Raw genomic sequence first — 18,722 nt, 5'->3', positions numbered from 1 at the left:
TCAAATGCAGAATTCTGTATGTACTGGGAATTTAGGTAATTGGATAATTTATTTGATGTCTAAAACAATTTATAAAAATTTGCAAGTTGAATTGTGTTGCTAATGGATGAAAAAAATGAAGAAGGATCTATTCATTTTTTAGTTTTAGGTTAATTAAAGGTACAAAGAATTAGTTTACTTTGTTTGCACTTATAAAAATCCCTCTTCTAATTGCGTCCTGTGCCCAAGAAATACGCCCTATACCCCAACATTGTACCCACCAAGAGGGACCCCACCCCTCCTTCCTCCCCTATCCCCACTCCCTTGTTCTTCCACCTCACCATCTTGAATTGATTTGCATTTTTCTCTGATGTGGTATGTATTAGGTCATTTACTGCCTTCATATTAGAAGTGAGTACACTGGATTCTTGCTTCTCCATTCTTGTGATACTTTACTAAGAAGAATGTGTTTCAACTCTATCTAGGTTAATACAAAAGATGTAAAGTCTTCATCTTTTTTCAAGGGCCATTCTATGGTATACATATACAATAGCTTGTTAATCCATTCCTGGGTTAGTGGGCATTTAGGTTGTTTCCACATTTTGGTGATTGTAAGTTGAGTTGCAATAAACAGTCTAGTGAAAATGTCCTTATGATAAAATGATTTCTTTGTCTTCTGGGTAGATGCCTACTAAAGGGATTGCAGGATCTAATGGAGGTCTAATTTGAGTTCTTTGAGGATTCTCCATACTTGAGCAAGGACCTCTTATAGCAATCTAGGAGCAGGCTGATACAGACTTGACTTAATAATTGGGATATGAAAATTCAAAGAAAGTTGGGAATTTATAATAATTAAAAAATAGAAAGCATAAGATTTCAAGACAAAATGGATCTAGGGAATGCAGGAGAGGAAAAGATCAAGAGTTGCTCCATTAATTGATTCAGCCTGAGGAACTGGTTAAATGGCATCACAATGGGTAAATGCGAGAGATAGGGGAGCTAATGGGTTGGACAGGCAAACCATCTCCTTCACCATAACTGGGCCCAATGATGGCAACACGAAGTATGTTTTCCTCACATCATGAAGTGATAGGAGGAAAATGGAAAGGACATGCAAGGAAAAGCAAAAATTCTGGGAGAGAAGCTGGCAGAGAGAGGAGTTTGATTACTATTTAAGCATATCTGAGAAAGTAGTAGATTTTCAGGAGTAAGCGATCAATAATAACAAAACCAGATTGAAAAAGTAACCAAACATTGTAAATGGCTTGATACTAGCAGGATTTAAGCTCATGAAGGGCTATTTGATAGCATTGGTATCTCCCTGAGTGTTTAAAAGAGAATAAATATATTTTATTTGTACATTTAAAATAAATATATGACTTTTACATGAATTAGTTTCTCCAGAAATCCAGTCAATATGATAAAGTATTTTGATATAAAAAGCTGAATTACATATGACATAATAAAAACAAAATTTGGTTACACATGGCAAAATTCAATATCTTTAGTCTTCCACTCATGCTTTGACAAATTCATATATTAAGGAATATGAGCCCTGCTTTTAACTCAATCATTGGATTCTTTTCTGATTTCGATTATCATTACATTCAATCTTCAGGTATTCAGTTTAGCTACAGAGGTTTATCGAAACATACTAGGGGGAAAACAAAATAAAGAACCATAAAAAGCTCCTATCATTTCTAAATTGAATCCTTTTAGAAAAATCATCTGTAACTAATAATACTTTCAAGCTATATTCTACAATTTTGGAGTACTGGGTAGATTTTCCCACATGGCAGAAACAAATTGTCCGCTGGGTGCTGGTTTGCATTGGCCAGTCCTGACATGACTGAGGAGACAATGACCAATTCACGGTAATTAAATATTGATTGGTTTTCTATCCAATGGTTAAGGGACCTAGAAAGTAGCGAAGGCATAAAGCCCTGTATATGCATATCATCCATTCAGGTTTATCTTTCATGAAGCATCATCTCTAAGCATTTAGTGGACAAGACACTTTAGAGCTGAATGTACAGTAGCACCTCTGTAAGTTGACCATCCAAAGGACTGTAACAAACTGGTCAACATATAGAAGTGGTTAACATAAGGAATAAGGCCTAGTATACTGATACATACCAGTGGTGGATGTCTGATCTATGAAAATTAGGTCAATTTCAAGAGGTGTCAATGCAGAGAAGTGATTGACTATGGAGATTCTATACTGTATTTCAAAGGCATATACATTAAATAATTGCTTCAATATCGCTTGAGGACATTTTTCCAGAGATATGTTTGAGGTACCATAGCTCAGATATTCTAATTCAGTATACTACATATGTGAAGGAGAGTCCAGGGGATAACACTTTTAAAAATCTTCCTAGATGTTTTTTAAGGACCATCACACTGCCAGGTGTGAAAATTAATGAATTTTATACACCAAATTTTCTTAAAACTGTAGAGCCTTAATATTAGTATGAAACATGAGGAAACTGTGACTCACTAAGTATCTAACTTGCCTAAGTTTTTTGAATCAAAACTGAGGTCTAGACTTTGGAGTCAAAGACTACCCCTCTTCACTATACTACAATTGCCTTCCATGGAAATGGTTTTCTGTTTGATCCTATGTTTTTCACTTGACATTGCTCTGGATTAATACAACAAACTTATCTAGGATTCCTGTTTTCTATGTTTTCTACTAGAACATTGGTCAGGGTTTTTATTCTTGTTGGTTTGTTTAAGTCTCTAACGAGGCACAGCAGGGCAGTACAGAGAACTCTCATCTTCCCTTATTCCCAGTCCATTACCACAGTGCTATACTCACAAAGGTTGTGTTCTTCCCAAGGAATTGCTTTGTAAATCCATCTTTTTCAGCCACTTAATGGCTGCAATTCTCCTTGCCTTAACTCTTGAAACAAAATGATATGACAAATTAGTTCACCCTAACCTATTAATGAATATAAAGGGACTATAGTGTTCCACTCTCCAAAAATATATGAGAATTAAGTGCATTTATGAAAAATTTGGAGAAAGGACAGCCACTGAGTGATAATAATTTTGGCTAGAAGAGCCATTTAGAATTATTTATATTTATAAAATAGCTAACTTTTTGACTGACATATTAGTCAGGATTTTCCTGAGAGTCAGAATCAACAGGCTGCATATTTAATCTCTCTTATTAGATATACTTTACACTCTATATGATATATATTTATTTGTTATTTATTAATATTTTGAGACAGAATCTCATGATGTTGCTCTCGGTAGAGTGCCATGGCATCACAGCTTGCAGCAACTTCCAATTCTTGGGCTTAAGTGATTCTCTTGCCTCAGTATCCCAAGTAGCTGGGACCACAAGTGCTGGCTATGTTGTTTGTTGTAGTTGTCATTGTTGTTTAGCAGGCCCAGGCCGGGTTTGAACGCACAAGCCCTGGTGTATGTGGCCAGTGCTCTAACCACTGAGGATGGGTACTGACCCATAATATTATCTACCATATAGTACACAATACATTATTTTTGTATTTGTTGGAGGACAGAGAAAGAGAGAGATACTGTATATGTAGCTTACAGCTCTAAATGTCTTTCTCTCTCTACCCCCAAACCACTAGGCTATAATTTTACATATAGTTGTACACACACATACATATACACATATACACAAATATATTTATACATACGTATGTATGCATATGAAGAGAGAGAGAGATTTATTTTAAGGAATTGGTTTATGAAATTGCAGAGACTGGCAATTGTAAAATCTGAAGGTCAGGCTAGTAGGCTGTAGATTCAAGAATCCCTGCCTCTAGTCCATGCTGCGGTTTGAGGTTACAGGCAGTCTACTGGCAGAATCCTCTTTGGGGAGGACAATGTTTTTCTTTGAAAGCTTTCAAAGGGTTAGATGCAGTCCACTCACATTATGGAGAGCAATCTGCATTACTCAGACTCCACTGATTTAAATTTTAATCTCATCTAAAAAGTACTTCATGAAACATCCAGAATAATGTTGGAGAAAATGCCGAGTACTGTAGCCAAGCAACGTTGACACACAAAGTTAACCACCTTACCTGGTAATGCATAAGGACAATCCAATTTGCAAATCAAAGGAATCTGAGATTAATATTAAGGCAGTGTATCCTAGAGTGTTATTTTATCTTATTAATTACCTTAATATGAAACAAGACTCTACTACAACAGGAAAGCACAGATAATATTTCTTATTTTGGAAAGAAGGAGCACTGTTCTATCATAATACAACTTCATAAACAGAAGTTAAGGGACCTGCAAGATTGCTAACTCAAGTATATAATGATGAGTTATTATTTTTTTGTGAGATTTGGAAAGCAACATTATAATTTATTCCTGGGGAACCACAGACATAAATTTCAGAGGCAAACTTTTAGCAGCAGCAAACATGTACATTTGAGCATATTCTAGCCAGAGACCAGAATAAATCCTTTGACTGATGCAACAATATTGCCAATCTTCTCTTTTCCCCATATCTATACATACAGGTTATATATATATATAACTTGAGATATATATATATACACACACACACACACACACATATATATATATGTCATAGGTGTACACAGTACCAAAGCCTATTAGAGGAAGACAGATAAACATGTGTGGTAAAGATATATATATACACATGACTTATGTATGATATCTAAGAAAACATTAAAGCTCTCTTGTTCATCCAGTTCATAAAATAACTGAGCTTCCCTTCTCCAACTTTGTTCTCATCCTGCTTATTTTTCTTTTACACACACACTCAAGTATTTCTAAGGTGTTTTATTATTGTATGGGGATGTTGATAACTTCCTTACATAAAAGTTTTGATACATTTACTACATATTGGTAATGCTGAAATTGGTGAAGGAAGTCTCCAGATATTATTTTTGACTTTATTTTTCAGTTTGAAAAACAGAACTACTTAGATCAGCAGTTCTCAATCTGTGGGTCGTGAACCCTTTTTAACAATGAAAATGCATTGCAGCATTAGGAAGGTTGACAATCACTGACCTGACTTAGATGCTTTAGGAACGATAAAATAGAGGCAGGGACTCAGAGAAGTCCCCAGGAAACCCACCCCTTCTCACGAAGGTTGACATCATTTCTCTTACTATGTCTGTGAAAAATCAGTGTGTCCCGTCTGGCACCTGGACAAAATGGGTGAGACCTCACTACCACTGGTTACAGTGCCTGGCCTCATTCCTGCTCTCACCTCCTTTAGACTTTTTGGTATGTTGAATAAGAGGAGTTGATGTCCACCGTTAATGAATTTGGAATAGTGGTGGTTTGAATTTAGTCCTCTTGGTGTTCTTGGACAGGGACTGGAGGGAAGCACAGGCTGCAAGGATATTCTCTTAAAGCAACAGAAAAAAGCAAGAGTGGTACCAGATACGGATTTGGAATGCAATAGGGAACTTTACCGCTATCACTCACGCCTAGATGCCACCAACATCCTAAGAACTGCTGGGCGGCATGGTTGGCTTCCCCCAGACTCTCTTTCTTTTGCCTAATTGCAGCTTCTCTGCCCAGGATGAGGCTCGTGAGTGCTGTTGATGGGCAGGGTCCCTCCAAGGTGCCAAGGTATGACCAGCCTTCCTGCTCACTTGAGCAGGTTGTCTGGATATCCATGGCCCACTACTAAAGCTTCGTTAGAGGAGACAGAATAAGACTGTGGTGAAAGATTTGAGGAAACACACAAAGAACAAAAAATCATAACAAGAAAGTAACGTAGCGTATTTTAGGGAACCGCACATTTCCGACAGGCAGCAGTAACTCTGTGAGCCTTTTATAGGACTCCTACCTGGAACCACAGGACACAAGTTAAATGAAGTTTTTGTTTGTTTGGCTTTCTTTAAAAATGTCAGAAATGTTTTACATGAAAATGTGATATCTAGGTTTCTAGGAATAAAGATAGATTTTCTTTTAGATTTCTCTGGAAAAATAATGGTGAATCAGTAATAAGGAGACAAAATACAATTTTTGCCTTATGCTTGCTCATTGTCATATTGAAACTTACCCCAGAGACACATCAATATTCTAAATTGAATGGAAAAGTAATAATTCACAGCTTCACATGACAGAAAGAAATGTTATTGGTGAGAATACATATGGAGATAATAAAAGTCCGAAAAAGTACTGTAGTGAGAGTAAGCATTTTCCCAACAGACAGGCAGAAAATTAAAGGAATACAGAAAACAGAACTGGAAGCAAACCAAACAAGAGGGAAAATTGGAGTTTTGCATCCAGGGAGCGGAGTTTGTGCAATACCATAGATGGAGGACAGAAGTCTAGGGAGAGGCAGAGGCAATAACCAAAAAAACCTGAGTCGGAGTCTCATGTCAGGATGTTAGGCACAGAGAAGCCAGGCTGAAGTGGGTCCTCCTTTGGAAAGTAAGCCATAGTACTTAAACTGGTTTCAGACAGGGCAAAGCCAAATTATGAGCATCAAGGCAAAAGATCAAAGGTATACTATTAACAAAATTGGTTTAATTGATTATTGTATGATTTCTGAAAAAGGATATGTACTCAGCCTGGAGATCTGAGTAAAATAGCTCAGCAATGAGAGAGAAGCAGCAAGATGATAGGAAAGAAAGGGGCCAGGACCTGAGTTAGGTTTGAAATACTCAGTAGTTCAGGCAAGTAGGGCAGAAATTGAACAGGTAACTGTAGAAAGGTTCAACTTCAAGTTGCTAGTTTGAATTCATTTAGAAAATACACTTAAAGATAAGGAAACACTATCCTAGCTTGGCAGCTGTAGCTCAGCGGCTAGGGCTCCAGCCATGTACACTGGAGCTGGTGGGTTCAAATCCAGCCCAGGTCTGCCAAACACCACAACTACAACCAAAAAAAAAAAAAAAAAAATAGCTGGGCGTTATGGCAGTCATCTGTAGTCCCAGCTACTTGGGAGGCTGAGGCAAGACAATTGTTTAAGCTCAGGAGTTTGAGGTTGCTGTGAGCTGTGATGCCTCAGCACTCTATTGAGGGTGACATAGTGAGACTCTGTCTCAAAAAAAAAAAAAAAAAAACCAAACAACACTATCCTAAACATTAGATAGGGGTAGAAATTGATTATGTTCCCAAGATGTATTTGATTTGCATTTATTTCTTCATTCTTTTAACTTATAATCCTTTAAGAAATTTTTGTGACTCCAATTAAGACTATAGTTAGTGCAGTATGCTTTTTGGAAAAGAGAAAACAAAAGGATATATTTTATTCAATCCTAAGAAGGATTGTACACATAAAACTTGGTGGGCCTTGGATGTCTACCACCTCTAAATCCACTTAAGGAAGGTATCACTTGACACTATCATGGTATATCCTATATATAGTGACACACACACATACACACTATTTTTTAATTGTGTCTTTTCCACGATGCATATGCCTTTTAAAAATGCTTAGTAATATAAACCCTCAATGCCACATTTTTCTGTGTCATTTCAATTCCATTGAAAATTAAATACTATTCATAAAATTACTCAGAATACCAAAACCTATAATAAACTAGGCTTTGAACATTCAGAAATGATCTTGAGACCTTTATAAAATCTCAAATTCACAGAGCGTATAATTTTCTTCATGAAATATGGACAAGACATAACAAAGTACCACAAAATCAGGTCAAGATGTAGAAGCTTGGCAGTTCTGAAGCTAGTTCCCAGAAAACCGTACAAGATTATCACAGTTTCTCATATCAATGTCTTGGCAAAATTAAAACTAACCTCTAGCGTCTTCGATCACTAACTACAAACAATTAATGTTATATTATGTATCTACTCTCTCTATATTTTAATGGCATTTTGGATTTCTTACAATTCTCTCCATATACATGCCATCATTATTTTAAAGTAATACCCACTATCTTCTTCCAAAAATTCTTTTTCTCAGGAAACCCTTGTACACTGCCAGTGAGAATATTGAATGGGTGCAGCCATTGCAAAAAATAATATGGAGCTTTCTTTAAACATTAAAAATAGTACAAACTTGTGGCCAAGCGACTTTTTTTTCTTCTACTCAAAAGAAATGAGATCAGAACCTCCTAGAGCAGTGGTTCCCAACCTTCCTAATGCTGTGGCCCTTTAATACAGTTCCTGTGGGTCGTGATCCACAGATTGAGACCCACTGTCCTAGAGACTTTGGCTCCCCAGTGTTCACTGTAGCATTATCAATGACAGCCAAGATTTAAAAATGACTAGGTGTCTATCAATGGATAACTGGGTTAGGAAATTGTGGTACATATATATACACACGACAGAATATTATTCACCCCTAAAAAAGATGGTGATTCTGCTATTTGAGACACCATGGATAAACCCCGAAAACATTATGCTACGCAAAATAAGCCAGGCACAGAAAAAATATGCTGAATGATCTCCCTTTTATGTGGAATCTATAAAAGCACTGAATAAATAGAAACAGAGGAGAAAGGCAGCAGGGGCAAGGGCTGTGGGGAATGAGATGTAGGTCGAATTTTGTTCTCAAAACTGATATGTAAAATCAATAAATCTAGAGCTTTATCCCACAGCATGAGTACTGTAGTTAATTATATTATATCATATTCTGAAAATTTACTAAGAGAGTAGATTTTAAGTGTTTGCACCAAACAAAAAAGATAACTATATGACATGATCACTATGTTATTAATAATTGGCTGGACTATAGCAATAATTTAATTATATATTAAAGATCACGTCATACACTTTCATAGAAAACATTTTAAAGGATTTTTCTCCAATTTCTTAAATATGAATATTTAATATTAACATAAGGTAAAATTTAAATGTTAGCATCATCACAAATAAATTTTATTCACTTATCAATTATTTTCAACCCCTTTTGAAATGATGACTTTGTATCAGAAGAAAGTAATATGATAATTCAAGGCAGATGCTGTATGAATGCTACTAATACTTATTAAAATTCTAAAAATTCATATAAATCTCTGCTAGTAGTATGTGTTTTTCATCATCTAGTTGGATTATGGAAATAAAAATATGAGATATCACACTAATAAGAACTTATTATTTATTCTTAGCTGTCCATGGGATAATTAGTTATCACCTCCTCTTTCTTTTGTAATGTTACGGCTTGATTAGAGCCTCCAAGTTCTTTCACAAACAATATCCATTACCAACACTGCACTAATATGTTAACTTTTCATATTAACATAACTTATTAAGCTGTTTCTAACTTTCTCAAAATTATTTAATATCAATGAAATGTTAGCATTTTTCTATCTGTAATGAGAGTTACAGTACTAAATTCATTTAATTTCCTAAATTCTAATGTATTTTCAAGAAACAGCATCTTCATTTAATCTATAGTCATCTTGGCTGGGCACAGTGGCTCATACCTGTAGTTCTAGCATTCTGGGAGGTCGAGGTGGGGGGATTGCCAAAGCTTACAAGTTTAAGAGCAGCCTGAGCAAGAGTGAGACCCCATCTCTAAAAATAGCTGGGCATTGTGGTGGGTGCCTGTACTCCCAGCTACATGGGAGGCTGAGGCAAGAAAATTGCTTGAGCCCAAGAATTTGAGGTTGTGAGCTATGATGCCTTAGCACTCTACTGAGGGCAACAAAGTGAGACTCTGTCTCAAATATAGATAGATAGATAGATAGATAGATAGATAGATAGATAGATATTTTATATCCCTCTATATTCATGGAAGGACTGGTTAGTGATTTTCCCATTCTAAAACTCTGAGGGTGCTCAAGTTCCTTGTATAAAATGGCTTAGTTTTTGCACATAACCTGCACACATCATCCTGAGCATTTTAATCAATTCCAGCTTACTTATACCTAATCCAGTATAAACACTATGTAAATGGTGGTTATACATATTTTTTATTTGTATTATTTTTATTAGGTATTTTTCCAAATATTTTTTATCAGCTGTTCATTGAATCCACAGATGTGGAACCCACAGATATATAGTGTTGACTGTACTAAATTTTCTCTAAGGTGATAGACATATAATTTAATATTATCTTTGTGTATTTCAAGATACATGATCGATTTGAAGATGATCTTAATTTGAAATTTAGAGTAATTCAGTTCTTCAGAAGACTTAATGTAACTCAGTTATGTCATTTAAATGCTTGTAGAAAGCCTGATTTTCTTCAGTTAAAAAGAAGTAAAGATGATAGTGCTTTTATTTTGAGTTGGATCAGTTTGCAGCCTAAATAGAGAAGCTAAAGCAAACTTTCCAAGAGGACTACAAATGTCATTACATATTCAGCATCATGCTGGTTGTATAAGTAAATTATCTTTATTTAAAGTATTGAGTTGAATTAAATTAACATTATTATTCCTATTCTGATTATTATAATCAATGATGGTCATAAAATATACCACTTAGTAAACATTTACAACAAAAATTTCAACAAAATTTTTTACAACAAAAAATTTTTGTGCTAAATTACTTACATGATTTACATTTTATTTTTAACAATCACTGTATACCAGACCACTACATAGAATATTGACTACAAGTACTTTAAACTATTATTAGTAATCAATGGTCTAATAAATCATAAAATTTTTCTCTTCTTTGTGATAAGCAGAATTATCATTTATAACACTCAAGGCAGAGACTGTCAGTAAGTCTCCTAAACTCATTTTTGTTTCTTCATCCTGGGCACAAGGCACAACCTGACACCTCAGTCTTGAAGTCAGATGCATCCATGGCTGTGATTTCCAGCAAGGGGAATGTGAAGCAGAAGTGACAGACACCACTTCTGAACCTGGTCTATAAATGTCCCTCCTATGGCTCAAAGGAGTGGGGCGCTGGCCCCATATGCTGGAGGTGGCAGGTTCGAACCCAGCCCTGGCCAAAAACTGCAAAAAAAAAAAAAAAAAAAAATGTCCCACAAATGTTCCTCCATACTCTTTTCCTTTCTGTCTTGCAGGTTTCAAGGTAAGCAGCTAACCAAGGAGGCTGCGTATTGAAAACGGGACACCCCAGTCAGCCTGGAAGACTGTGTGAAGAAAGGATGCTCTGGCCACACTGTCTTGTGCCTCTCCCTCTGTGCAAGAGGTACCTGTGTCCTCATAATAAGCCTCCATATATGGTTTGGTTTATTTATTCTATTTTTTAACATCATGAAAATATAGATGCTCTTCAGGTATGCTTAATGATATATATGCTAATTAAACATTATTTTTGTCTTATTTAAGATAAGAATTGACAACACACATTAATGTTTTCATTTGAATGTATGAAAAATAATAATCTGGATATTCTTCTTAACAACGGTTCTTGAAATGATTTCTTCAATGTAAGACTACACAAAACTCATGCTTGCTTACCACACTACACAAAACAAAGAACAATTAAATATTTACTAGAGTTCCAGTATGTTATTTCCTTTTTCTGTGATTGAAGTGACTGTCCCTTGTGGCACGGCTGAGACATGTCTTCAAAGCCTCTGCAAATGCGAAGCACAGGGAGGAAGGTGAGAGCACAGCCCTCTAGTGGAGTTGCCTCTTCCTTCCTGAGATGAAAAGAAAAGTTCTTTTTCTTCAGCTGCTTTATTGGATAAAGAGGACTCTTACATTTCCCAGGATTGCCTTTTTGGTTGGAATGTAGTTTATGCTGTTGGATTGGTTCCAGGCTTTTCCTTTGCCTCTTTCTCTTATATAAAGACAGATAAACAGACGGGTGGATGCACACACACACACGCACACACACACACACACACACCCCTGCCGTTAGCCTTTCTACTCCCACTCTCATCAGGAGCTATGACACATCGATAAACATTTTTACATCAACTCCAGTAATACATCCACGTTCATATATAACCCATTCAAAATATTCCCTTTGGAAGGACCCATTGGAGACCTTCAAGATTAATTTTTCATTTAAAACATGAGGAAACAAACCTCCATTACCACACGTAGCTGCAGAACCATAATAAAGATCTGAGACTTATAAGTTAGTGGTCTTTCGGGTCACTGTAAAATTTCCACACATTTCTGGTCACAGGACCTAAGTACATTTTGCTTATCTATTCAACTGAGTTCAGTAATAAGTGAACCTCAATGAAGGAAGTCAAGAGACTCCTAAAGCCATTAGATACGGCTGAGAAGTGAGGTGAGCAAACCTGACCTACTTTAACAAATCCAGAGCAGAAACTTAACTCAGCTGCAATCAAGAACATGACATTCAATACAAACCTACCCCAAAGGAAATCCAATATGCAGAAAATACTAACATGCAGCCTATCTCAAAACACTACATACAGAGCCACTTTCATTATATTTCTTACTGATTCATAACTTCCAATAACACAGGTCAAGAAAAAAGGCACATATACAAAAAGGTGAGATCTGAATTTGGTCCAAGTCTTTCTATTAATAACCCTACTACTTGAAACCATAGAAGGAGACAAGAACTTCCTCCCTATGTTTTTTTTTCAAAACTATCCCTTAATCTTTTAATTAAAAGTGAATGATAGGGAGATGGCAAGTGAGCAGGAAAAGCTGAGGAACACAGTTCTCTTATGTATTCATACAACACAAATCGGTCTGCACGTCTCACAGAAAGGTCTGTATAGATTACACGGGATCTAATCTCTAGTAAAGCTAATGCTGTCAACTGTCAGGATTAGCTCTAGTTCATTGTGCTTGTAGGCACAATGTGATAAAATACATGACTCAGAAGAGAAATTTCTATGATGGTTTCATATACTGTAAGATGCTAATATTTTAAATGATGCTTTTATGCAAGTTTGGGCTTTACATAATGAAAAACTTTCTGGAAGTCCATGGACAGGGCATTTAATTAATTTAACTTTTCAGTTCAATCAATTGCCTTTTATTTCAGTCGTGAAAGCGCTCTTCGGGTGATACTACATAGTGATATCCAGTCATATGTGATGCCAACAAGTTTTTTATTTTAAAGCCAAGGACTTAAAGTTGAAAATATATATTCCTCTCTGTATAGGAATGACAGGGAACAGGCAGTGAGTGCTCTCTGTATGCTATGCCTTATTTTCAGCAGGTTTCATAAGTTGTTGCTGTGACTCCATGGTAAGATGATGTAGTGTACGTTACCTTTCATAAAAACATGCAAAAGTAATAAGTAGCACATTTAAATGTCTTCTAAATCTCAGAGACTTAGAATCCATGAATTTTTAACCATTATTCACTCTATTAACCTCGTCGTATTCTCATGTTCCTCCTAGTCCTACTGATATTTCAAGGCCTTAGATTCAATTTATTCATCCAACAAATATTCATCACATGCTTATATGTGGTCTGCCCTCTTCTAGCTCTCTATGTCATATCAGTGAAAAAAATAAACAAGGTCTTTATCCTCATCAAGTTTACACTCATTTCCTAACCTCAAATCTCAATATCCTTGCCTTGCTCTCCCTCCTTCACACAAGTCTTGCAAAATATCCACTCTGATTAAATATAATTCTGTACCTACTTCGTACTTGTCACTCTCACATGGTAACGCCCAAACTGTGCTTGCCAGATTACCAGCCATGAACTTCAGGTGGGCTGGTAGCAATCACCACCAACACTACTTTTGTCTGCTTTCTTCACGCCTTCATCTTCCTAGATGATTTTCAATTTTTCCCTACTTCTCGTGCTCTTCTTATCTCAGCTGATGACTTGGGTTCCTATTTGACAAGGCAACAGTAGAAATCAGAAGAGAAATTGTACAAATTCCTACCATGAAAACCATCATTCTACCTCTATCTCTCCCAGCACTTGGCCATCCTTCCTGTCACTAAGAAAGATTTTTTGCAAGCTTTTTTTCTTGCTACTGTGCAAGATTTTTTTCCATGCCTCTGTCCAAGGCGGGCCTCTCCTCACTAATCCTAATACTTGTATTAGTCTAGTATTTGCCCTCATTTTCTCACATATCACCAACTTTTCCCTTTTCAAAAGGTAATTTCCATAAAAATACAGCTGTAATAAAACAGCAAAAAAAAAAAAAAAAAGAAGCCTCCTTGATTCTTGATTCAACACCTCCTTCCATATTCTTTCCCTTTAATCTCGTTTTCATCAAAGCTCCTCAAATTGTTTTCAGTTCCTCCCACAGAAATCTCTCCTTAATCTGGTCCTTGGAGGCTGTCAACCCCACTGCTTCACTATGGGAGCCCCTGCCCGGGGCCATCGCTGACCTCAGAGCTGGCAATCAGAATGGTTCCTGCTGCTCATTTCACTTGACCTCTCAGTGGTGCTTCAGTTAGCTGATCACCCTCTTTTCTAAAACATAGTTCTTAGTTTTAATTTCCAGGATATTATTTTCTTGATTCTTCTCCTACTCTCCAGAGATTCCACTGAGGTGTCTTTGTTCCATCATTCCAGCTCTCCAGCCTCTGAGAGCTTCCAGATGCCCTAGAACTTTGTGTGTTGATATCTTCTCTCTAAAACACCCACTGCCCTACTGAAATCATCAAGTCTCATACATCATACATTGATAATCCCTCAATTTATATTTCCATATTTAAATGCCTTCCCTGTTTACTTGTATGTCTAAGAATATCTAAAATTCAGCATGTCCACATTCTGTTTCGCTCATTCCTCCCTCCTGTCAATAAAATGTTGAAGTCTTCTGCTCAGCAAAGGTAAATACTCTCTGTGGTCGTACAGCCTGGAACATGCCCGATCTCGTCAGTGATGGTAAACACTTCATTCCAAATGCTGATGTGGAAAACCTAGTGTTTAGCCCCATTTATTTTTTCCTCTCAGATCACATATGTAACCTCCCTCTCCCAAACTGTCTGTTTCAAGTCGTCATCACCTTGTACCTGCAGTATTGCTATGTCCTTCTCAGAACCTGCTCAACTTTCACTCCCCCTCACATCACTTCTCAACACAGCAGGCAAGATGATCATTTTTAGATGAAGATTAGATCCTGTCTCTCTTTGGACATAAATCCTCTTACACACAGTCAAAGGCAGATCAACAACGGTGCTCCATGATTTCCATTTTATCTCCTGTCTACGTTTCCTGCTGCTCTTCTGCTCTAACTGCATTTCTGACACCCTAAAATAATTGAACACGCCAAATCTGACTCAGCTTCAGGGCCTTCATGTGGGACACTCTTCTCAATGATAGCTACAGCACCAGATAGCTACAGCACTAAGGCAATTAGTGCTTGCCATTTTAAAAAATATATGACAATTTATTGATCCATTCCATGGAATACTATACAGCCACAAAGAAAGATGGAGACCTTGCCTCCTTCATAGTTACATGGATGGAGCTGGAAAATGTCCTCCTTAGCAAAGTATCTCAAGAATGGAAGAAAAAGTGTCCAATGTACTCAACACTACTATGAATCTAATTGTTAGCTATCTTAGGAAAGCTACAATCCAAATGGAGCCCTAGAATACGGGGAAAGAAGAGGGGGGAGGGGAGGGGGAGGGTGGGTGAAGAGAATGATATTGTAGGGATCATGCCTATAGTTTATTCTATTTGGGTACAGGTGAATTTGTCTAAAGGTTGAATATAAATGTCTTAGCATAACAACTATGAGAAAGACATGATGGCTATGTTGGCCACCTGGATGATAGTTTTTCAAACTGCATATAGAAGTAACACACTGTATCCTATGAGAGAATTAATGTACACAATTATGATCTAATAAAAAAAATGAAAAAAAAAATATATGACAAATCTGGGGCAGTGTCTGTGGCTCAAAGGACTAGGGTGCCAGCCTCATATGCTGGAGGTAGTGTGTTCAAACTCAGCCCCAGCCAAAAACTGAATATATATATATATACAAAATTTTTATATTTATATAAATATATATTAAAAAATCACATATCTAAGTAGTTTACTAAAGTCAATTGGGGGGATTATTTGTTTGTTTACTCATGTTACAGTCCAGAGAGAAGTGGGCAGCACCCCAGCCAGCTCTCCCACCAGCAGACATTTAAGTTGTCACATTGTATTTCACCACCTTAATTCCTTTACTTTGAGTCACATAGAAGAGAGAGAGAAAAAGAGAGAGAGAGAAAGCAAGAAGAATTCTGCAGTGTGTTTTAAGGGTCCAGCTGAACAGGGCATGTACCTCTTCTTCCCTCATTCCCGGGGACACTACTCTGTCAGTCACACGGCTGATCTGCCTGCAGAAAGAGAGACAGATCCAGGAGCACAGAGCTAATTTAAACGTAGGATGTAATTTCAGGAACACAGAGCTAATTTAAATGGTAGTGTCTGCCATGTTAGCCCTCTGCTTTCCTCAGGCCTGGTTACCCTACTTTAAAGAACACTCACAAATGATACTAACTGATACTAACTGATCTCCAATCTTTTTTTTTTTTTTTTAATGCTTCTGGACGCCCAGCTCAACTACATAATTTGCTTTTCTTAAAGTTAAATGTTGTCAAGTGCCTGGGTTATAGGCATGGAAGTGTATGTAATGTGAGAGGAATTGATCAAATCTTCCCATCCTGCTTTATGAAACACTTCCATGTGCTATCCTCCACCCGCTCTCTCAACCACCAACTGAATAGAAAGGATTCTAGTGTCCTCAGGAGGGCAAGTGCCAGAGTGCTGGACGCAGGTTCCTTCCCACTGACCAGAAGCCTCAGTATTGATCCTCACATAAACACTGCAGAAATGTCTCCTTGTGAAGTCACTGGGGTTTTGTGATTTATCTAGTGCCCTAGCTGGCAGTACCCTTCCCATTAGAACACCCTAGTCCTCTGAATGTGCGTTCTTCACATCCACATCATTTGTCAGCATCTGACATATTCTATATTTGCCTGGCTTTTTTTCTTTCCTACATCTTTTTGCAACAAGGGTTAGCCAGCTATGATCCCTGGGCCAAATCTAGCTTGCTTCCTGTTTCGTATAGACATTTTTATTAGAATATAATCACACCATTCATTTCTGTGTTAGGAAGGTGGCTGCTTTCATGCTACAACAGCAAGATTTAGCTCAGTAGCTACAAGAGAGAAACTGTATCGTCTATACACAGTATTTCCTATCAGGACATTTATAGAAACAATTTGCAACCCTTACTAGAATGTAAACTCTGAGAATATAAAGACTTTTTTTCTTTAGTTGCTGTTATATTTTCAGCAATAGTGCCTAGCCCATTGGGTGTTTATATAATTTTGTTAATTGCATAATTGAATAAATGAATGAGTGAACAGTACATGGCTGGTGAAAAAGTATCCCACAAAAGATATTCCCTTACTAATTCCTTGACTGTTACCTTATATGGAAAGGCAAAACAAAACCAAAAGTCACTGCATATAGTTAAAAATCTTGACATGAAAGATTATCCAGGATTAGCCAGATGGGCCGTAAATACAGTAACATGTGTATTTATAAGAGCACACAGAAGAATAGAGGAAATGTGATTACAGAGGCAATGATTGGAGTGACATGCCACAAGCCAAGGAATGTGGGCAGAAACTGTAAGAGATCAGAAATGGATTTTCCACTAGCCACTTCCCAGTGGGCATACCCTCAAGGTTCTTAATTTGCATCCAGTGATATTGATTTTAGATTTCTGGCCTCCAGAACTGTGAGGGAACAAATTTTTGTTGTTAAACTGCCAAGTTTTTAGTAATTTGCTACAGGGGCAACAAAAAGGCAATACACAAGGGAAAGCAATTACCTAAACCAGTTCCAATTCCAAGATTATGCTCAAAATGATTATACAAAAACTGCTTCTTGTGTCAACATCAATTCTATACAAGTGCTTCTCAAATCAATTATCACAATAAGTAATTCTCATAGGGAAAACATATTCTGGCATTTCTTTACTAACCATTAATTAATAGCAAGTATCAAGTTTATAGTTTCTTTAATTTTTAAATTAAATTGAACATATTGGGTGAGATCAGTTGTATATTAGCACTCCATAAATTACTTGATGAAATATTCTGTTTTGAGATGTTAGATATGAAAACCAGAAATAACTCTGGTATTTTCTTTTACATATTATAATAATTTCCCAAACTGCATTTTTATAAGTATAAATTATTGTCAACTAAATAAAATTAATTGGTAGTAAAAATAAGAATTGTGAGTCTCGTCAGGGTGATGGCTAAGCATGTAGAAATATTTTTTTCTTTAATAAAATGACTCAGGGGAAAGAGTTCCCTTTTCCTCCTTTAAAGGACACTGTCATGATCCTGTCTCCCTGCAAAGCCTAAAAGGGCTGCATCCTTTTTGGAAATACGAACTTGCATTTGGCGTAGACACTGAGTCTAGCAGAGATGGAAAACACGTAGTGCATAGACTGCGTGTATGAGCCTCTAAATTAACCATGGAAACACGCTGTGTCTGTACTTCATGTTCTATGATAGAACGCATGTCCATTTGGGGTTGTATATTTAATTATATGAAGATGATAATCTCTCCAATTAGGTAATAATCATTACAATGGCATGATTTATGTTTATTACTTCTGAGTAATGTGTTCATTCAAAGACAATATGATAAAGTAAAACCCACAGTCAGGTGTAAGGATTAACCAGGACCTGACTAAATCTATTTCAGGTTCCAAGGAAATAGCATAAGAACTAAGATATTTAATTTTTCATCAACCATTTGAGGATTATTTTTCCACATAAGGAATCGATTTATATAGTCTTGATGGTGGTTTTAATTGATGCCTTTACTGAGCACTGGCTGTGCTTTCTAAATTACAATCTGAAATGGGCAAATGGGCAGACCATTCTTTGTAAAGAGCAAATGTATTCCTGGTTGGCTTGGTGACCTTCATGTTTTTTTTTTTTTTTTTTT

Source organism: Otolemur garnettii, unplaced genomic scaffold, assembly GCF_000181295.1.
Source record: "Otolemur garnettii isolate 467f Iridium unplaced genomic scaffold, OtoGar3 scaffold00009, whole genome shotgun sequence".
NCBI classification, from domain to species: Eukaryota; Metazoa; Chordata; class Mammalia; order Primates; family Galagidae; genus Otolemur; species Otolemur garnettii.
The sequence above is the reverse complement of the archived record's forward strand: the minus strand, read 5'-3'. Positions refer to the sequence as shown.